The 7,270-nt window shown below is 43.9% G+C and overlaps 1 pseudogene; it reads right to left on the reverse strand.

The window, feature by feature from the left end:
- Positions 1–2,775: 2,775 nt before the first annotated feature.
- Positions 2,776–4,000, reverse strand: LOC144218021 (glyceraldehyde-3-phosphate dehydrogenase-like; annotated as a pseudogene).
- Between the last annotated feature and the right edge of the window lie 3,270 nt (positions 4,001–7,270).

The following is a 7,270-nucleotide window of genomic DNA, read 5'->3' on the forward strand; positions in this document are numbered from 1 at the left end:
TGTGGGTCTGCCTATTCTGGGTATTTCATGTAAAGGGAATATGTGTCCTTGTGGCTCTGACATATTTCACGTAGCATAATGTTTTCGAGGGTCGTCTATGTTATGGCACAGAAGCGCATACAGCATCCATGTTGTAGTACGCTCCTTTAATGGCTGAATCTTATTCCATCCTGTAGAGATATACCATTTTGTGTTCATCCATCCACTGATGGACATCTGTGCTCTTTCCACTCTTGTTGGCTCCCACGGATAATGCTGCTATGAACCTTTGTGAACATATTTTTGCATGTTTTCAATTATTTTGTGTTTGTCCCTGCGAGTGTCTTTGCGGGGTCATGTGGTAATTGTGTGCTTAACATTTTGATAAACTGCCAAACAATTTTCCACATAGGCTGCACCATTGTCCATTCTCACCCACAGCGCGTGAGGGTTCCAGCTTCTCCTCATCTTTGCCAATACTCGTTATTTTTCAGTTTCTTTCTTATTAACTGTCCTGGTGGGTATGAAGTGTTGTGTCCTTGTAGTTTTAATGTGCAACTTCTTAACTAATGACATGGAGCAGCTTTGCATTGGCTTCTTTTACATTTCCATATCTTCTTTGTTTTTTTTATTTTTTAACGTTTTATTTATTTCTTTTTTTTATTTTTTTTAGACTTTTTTTAATATTTTTTATTTATTTCTAGGAGAGAGAGAGAGAGGGAGACACAGAATCTGAAGCAGGCTCCAGGCTCTGAGCTAGCTGTCAGCACAGAGCCCGATGCGGAGCTTGAACCCACGAACCGTGAAATCACGACCTGAGCCAAATTCGGAAGCTCAACCGACTGAGCCACCCAGGCGCCCCATTCCATATCTTCTCTGGAGAGATGTCTATTCAAATCCTTTGCCCAGGTTCCAATTGGCTTGTTTTTCTTTTTGTTGATGAGCTATGAGAGTTCTTTATATATTCTGGCTAGTAAATTCTTATCACATGTGTGATTTGCAAATATTTCTCCCGTTTGTGGATTGTATTTTCACTCTCTTGATAGTATTCAACAATGCACAAAAGTTTTATTTTTATATTTTTAAAGTTTATTTATTTTGAGAAAGACAGAGAGAGTGCCAAGTGAAGGAGGGCCAGAGAGAAAGAGAAAGAGAGAATCCCAAGCAGGCTCTGCACTGTCAGCATGGAGCCCGACACGGGGCTTGAACTCATGAAACCATGAGATCATGACCTGAGCTGAAATGAAGAGTCAGACACTTAACCAACTGTGCCACTCAGGCACCCCAATGCACAAAAGTTTTAAATTTTATCAAGTCTAATGTATCTATTTTTTCTTTTGTTGCCTGTGATTTTGGTGTCAAATTTAAGAAATCATTGCCAAATCCAGTCATTCAGATTCACCCCTATGTTTACTTCAAAGAGTTTTATAGTTTTAGCTCTTCCATTTAGGTTTTTGATCCTTTTTTTTTTAATTAAGTAGGCTCTATGCCCAATGTGGACCTTGAACTAATGACCCCGAGATCAAGAGTTTCATGCCCTACCGACTGAGCTAGCTGGTTGCCCCAGTTTTTGATCCATTTTTAATTAATTTTTTAAGAGAGTAGTTTTTTTTAATGTTTATTTTTGAGAGAGAGAGAGCACAAGCAGGGGAGGGGCAGAGAGAGAGTGGGACAGAAGATCCAAAGCAGGCTTTGCACTAACAGCAGAGAGCCCAGTGCAGGGGTCAAACTCACAAACTGCAAGACCGTGACGTGAGCTGAAGTTGGACACCTAACTGACTGAGCCACCCAGGTGTCCCTGATTAATTTTTTTTAAGTAAAGATGTATTCTTTTTTTTTAAATTTTTAAAAATTTTTTTTGAGAGAGAGTTAGAGACAGTGTGAGCGGGGGAGGGGCAGAGAGAGAGTGGGACAGAAGATCCGAAGCAGGCTTTGCACTGACAGCAGAGAGCCCGATGCGGGGCTCGAACCCACGAACCGTGAAATCGTTACCTGAGCCGAAGTTGTACGCTTAACCTACTGAGCCTCCCAGGCACCCCTTAATTTTTGATTATAGTGTGAGGTAGGGGACCAAATTCATTCTCTTACATATGGGCATCTAATTGTTCCAGTGCCATTTCTTGAAAAGTCTATGCCTTCCCCGTTGGATGATCCTCTTTTATCTATCTATCTATCTATCTATCTATCTATCTATCTATCTATCTATGTATTTTAGGAAGAGAGAGAGCATGGCAAGTGAGCAAGGGGCACAGAGAGAGAATCCTACGAGGTGCATAAAGAGAGGGAGAGAGGGAAGAACAGAGGGTTAGAGCTTGGAGTGGGGCTCAAGCTCACCCAAAGCAGGGGTGGAGCTCATAAATCCCGAGACCATGACCTGAGCCGAAGTCGGTTGCTTAACCGACTGAGCCACCCAGGCGCCTCTGGATGATCTTGATTACGGTAGTTTTGTAGTAAGTTTTGACATTGGGAAATTTGAGTCTTCCAAATTCATTCTTTTTTTGGTGACCCTGGGTCCTTTGCATTTCCATATGAATTTTCAGAACAGCTTGTCTATAGCTTCTCTTGTTTTTGTTTTTGGATTTTTTTGGCTGGATACAGTATACTTTATTGATGGTACCTGATAAAGTAGGGTTCCCAAGCCCCGCTCCTTCTTCAGGGGGCCTGGGATGGAAACTATGTAGAGGCCGGGAAATTCTGAGTGTGTTGAGGGATGATAAGTTGGAGCAAGGACTCCCCAGAAGCTGAGGGCCTCTCTCTTCCTCTTGCTCTTGCTGGGACTGGTGGTCCGGGGAGCTCTTACTCCTTGGAGGCCGTGTGGACCATAACATCTGCCACCCAGTTGCTGTAGCCAAATTCATTGTCATCCTGGGAAATGAGCTTGACAAAGTGGTCATTGAGGGCAATGCCAGCCTCAGCATCGAAGGTGGAAGAGTGTGTCACTGTTAAAGTCACAGGAGACAACCTGGTCCTTGGTGTAGCCCAGGATGCCCTTGAGGAACCCCTCTGATGCCTGCTTCACCACCTTCTTTTTGTTTTTAAGTTTATTTATTTATTTTGAGAGACAGAGAGCTAGCATGAGCAGGGGAGGGGCAGAGAGAGAGAGAGAGAGAATCCCAAGCAGGCTCCATGCTATCAATGCAGAGTCCAATATAGGACTTGATTTCAGAAACCATGAGATCATGACCTGAGTCGAATTCAAGAGTCAGACGCTTAACCAACTGAGCCAACCAGGCACCCCTGCTTCACCACCTTCTTGATGTCATCGTATTTGGCAGCTTTCTCCAGGCGGCAGGTCAGATCCACAAGGGACACGTTGGGGGTGGGGACACGGAAGGCCATGCCAGTGAGCTTCTCTTTCAACTCAGGATGACCTTGCCTACAGTCTTGGCAGTGCCAGTAGAAGCAGGGATGATGTTCTGGGTGGCCTCTCAGCCTTCACACCATAGCTTCCCAGAAGGGCCATTCACGGTCTTCTGGGTGGCAGTGATGGCATGGACTGTGGTCATGAGGCCCTCCATGATGCCAAAGTTGTCATGCATGACCTTGGCCAGAGGGGCCAAGCCATTGTTGGTACAGAAGGCATTGCTGGCAATCTGGAGGGAGTTGTCATACTTCCTGTGGTTCACACCCATTACAAACGTGGGGGCATCAGCAGAAGGGTCAGAGATGACGACCCTCTTGGCCTCACCCTTCAAGTGAGCCCCAGCCTTCTCCTTGGTGGTCAAGACCCCAGTGGACTCCATAATATACCCAGCACCAGCATCACCCCATTTGATGTTAGTGGGATCTCGCTCCTAAAAGATGGAGATGGGCTTTCCACTGATGACAAGTTTCTTGTTCTCAGCCTTGACTGTGCTGTTGAATTTGCTGTGGGTGGAATCATACTGGAACACGCACACTATGTAGTTGAGGTCAATGAAGGGGTCGCTGATGGCGATAATACCCACTTTGCCAGAGTTAAAAGCAACCTTGGTGACCAGGCGCCCATTATGGTAAATCCATTTAATCTGATCTTCACCATCATGTCTCAGGGACTTGGCTGGGACTGCATGAGAATATGGGGCTGTCTGTTGGACTTGACCATAGCTTTTTAAAGTGAGCTGAGCTTATAGCCGCGACCCTAGTTCCTTGTCAATTGCCAGTGCTTTTCATTTCTGAGGAAGTGAAAGTAAGGGAAGGGGCAGACCACAGGGCTACAGGTCCTAAGCCCTTGGGACTTCAGTGAGTCTGTGCAGCAGAATTCACAAAGGGAGCAGCAAGTCTCTGAAGCACCACTTCTTGAGCTTTAAGGAATCATGCAGTGATCTGGTTGTAAAGCAGGTTTTGATTTAGTAGGTCTGGGGGCCTGAAACTTTCTTTTTTTAAGAAAATTTTTTAAGTTTATTTATTTTGAGAGAGAGAGAACATGAATGGGGCAGAAAGAGAGAGTGGGAAAGAGATAATCCCAAGCAGGCTCTGCACTGTCAGTGTGGAGCCCAAGGTGGCACTCGAACTCACAAAGCGTGAGACCATGACTTGAGCTGAAATCAAGAGTCGGACACTTAATCGACTGAGCCACCCAGGAGCCCCTGAAACTGTATTTGTAACAAGCTCCTAGGTGACACCAATTCTGTTGGTTCCTGAACTACACTCTGGAAAATACGGCACCATTACCATTGACTTCTTTCCAGTAGTCCAAAGTAGGAAGCTGAAACATCACTTGGATCTATCATTCAGACTGTTTCTTACCAAAGTCCACAGAACTGGGTGGAGGGTAGAGGCAAAGACTTGAAAATCTGGTTTGAGACCCTTTTTAAAAATGTGTATTTATTTTTGAAAGAGTGAGATAGAGCGTGAGCAGGGGAGGGGAAGAGAGAGAGGGAGATACGGAATCCTAAGCAGGCTCCAGGCTCTGAGTTATCAGCCTGATGCGGAGCTCAAATCCACAAGCTGTGAGATCATGACCTGAGTTAGTCAGACACTTAACCAACTGAGCCACCAAGGCGCCCCTATGAACAGTTAATTTTAACAAAGGTAGATTCTCTGAGTGGTCCTGACCTAATCACACGAGCCCTTTACATGTAAAGTTAGAGACAGAGAAGTGAGAGATTTGAAGCCCAAGACACAGTTGATACACTGTTGCTTGGTTAGCAATAGAGGACTCCACTTAGCAAGGAAACTGAGATCTCAGCCCAACAAAGGACAGGGAATGAAATTCTGCCTACAGGAACCCAGCTAGACTTCTAACCTATGGAACTCTGAGCTAATAAACAGATATCGTTTTAAGCCACTGAGTTTGTGATTATTTGATATACAGTGATAGAAATACTATACTTTCTTGATGACTGAACTATGTTTCTATTTGTCTTCATTGTCATGGAATTCAGAGTCAAATTTGAAGCAGAAATATTCAGTTGTAGAGATCTTTAGAGTCTGTGCATTTATTTTCTTTTTTAAAAATTTATTTCATTTTAATGCTTGTTTATGTTGAGAGAGTGTGAGAGAGGGTCAGAGAGAGAGAGGGAGAGAGAATTCCAAGCAGTCACCGCACTGCCAGTGCATAGCCTGACATGGGGCTGAAACTCACAAACAGTGAGATCATGACCTGAGTTGAAATCAAGAGCCAGACACTTAACTGATAGAGTCACCCAGGCGCCCCAACAGTCTGTTCATCTATTTTCAATGTTTTTCTCTTAGTCATGGCTTCCTGCATTTTTGTGTATTTTGCCTGATTTTCCTATTCTTAATTATGTTTAACTTTCAATTTATGTAATCTTTTTTTAGTTTAATTATAAAAGCAACATGTTCTTATTGTAGAAAATGTGGAAAATACAGTTCAACACAAGAAAAAGAAAAAAATAAGCATTAGAATTCTATCACTTCATCTGGAGAAAACAACTGTTAATGTTTTGATGTATTCTTTCCAGTCTTTTTCCCTATGCCCATATGTATATTTTTACATAATGAGATCATGCTGTATTCTTATTCACATTCTTATCGGAAGCTGCTTCTAAACATTTAAGGAATAAACAGGATAGAAATGACATGTATTCAGTGGTTTGAAAGTATCTTTTAAAGTCTTTATTTTTAATTTTTTTAAAGATTTATTTATTTTGAGACAGAGCATGAGCAGGGGAGGGGCAGAGAGAGAGAGAGAGAGAGAGAGAATCCCAAGCAGGCTCTGTGCTGCCAGTGCAGAGCCTGATGTGGGGCTTGAACTCATGAACTCTCATCCCAGAGGATGCCCGCAATTCCTCCTGCATGAAATGGTGACAACACATGGAGAGTACCATCTGCCAGCGAGGCTCGTTAGATGTTCAGTGTTCAAAGTTTGTAATGGGCTAGTATTACTGTAGGTCCCCTTTGCCTAGCATGTGCCAGAATTCTAGACTCCCAGATCGAAAGCAGACGTTCGGCATCAACCATAGCGTTTGTACAAAGAGTTCAGGCCCAGTGAGCCACCATTTTCAATTAGGGAGTGGTGGGAACGCTCCCCAGATACAAGCTCCCAGATTCCAGCCAAAGGCCAACTCTGCCAAGCAGCCCAAAGATAGCGATCTCAAGCCTGCTACTTTAAACGTTTCCTGCACATCACGTAAGTACCGTATTCCGGTAGTCGTGCTGCAGTTACATGCAATATCCAAGGCCCTGGTTACACGTTCCCTCCCACGTAGTGTAGATTAGAGTATGGGTGTCTTAGTTCTAGCCGCTATAACTGATGACAGCAGCGTGAGTGGCTTAAGCAGTAAGCTTTTATTTCTCCTGTTTTTGGAGGCAAGGAAGGCCAAGGCCAAAGTGACTGCAGCCCCAGTGTCTGGTAAAGGCCTGCTTCTTGGTTTGCAGATGACCATTTTCTTCTTGTATTCTCTCACGGTGGAGAACAGAGGCGAAGCAAGGTCTCCGGTAAGGGCGCTGATCCTATCAGGAAGGCTCTACCCTTACGACCTAATTACCTCGCAAAGGCCCCACTTCCTGATATCATCATATTGGAGGTTAGGAGTTAAACATATGAAATCTGGGGGGATACAAACATGCCGTCCATAACAATGGATGAGAATCACTGCTATGTATATATTTTTATTTTTATATTTTTTTGTCAAAAAAATTTTTTTAACGTTTATTCATTTTTTGAGAGAGCGAGAGAGAGACAGAGCCTGAGCCTGGGAGGGGCAGAGAGAAGGAGCTGTCAGCACAGAGCCCGACGCGGGGCTCGAACTCATGAACTGTGAGATCATGACCTGAGCAGAAATCGGACGCTTAACTGACCGAGCCACCCAGGCGCCGCTATTTATTTATTTTTTTAAAAACGTTT

This window comes from Crocuta crocuta, unplaced genomic scaffold (assembly GCF_008692635.1).
Source record: "Crocuta crocuta isolate KB4526 unplaced genomic scaffold, BGI_CrCroc_1.0 scaffold385, whole genome shotgun sequence".
In the NCBI taxonomy this organism is placed as follows: domain Eukaryota; kingdom Metazoa; phylum Chordata; class Mammalia; order Carnivora; family Hyaenidae; genus Crocuta; species Crocuta crocuta.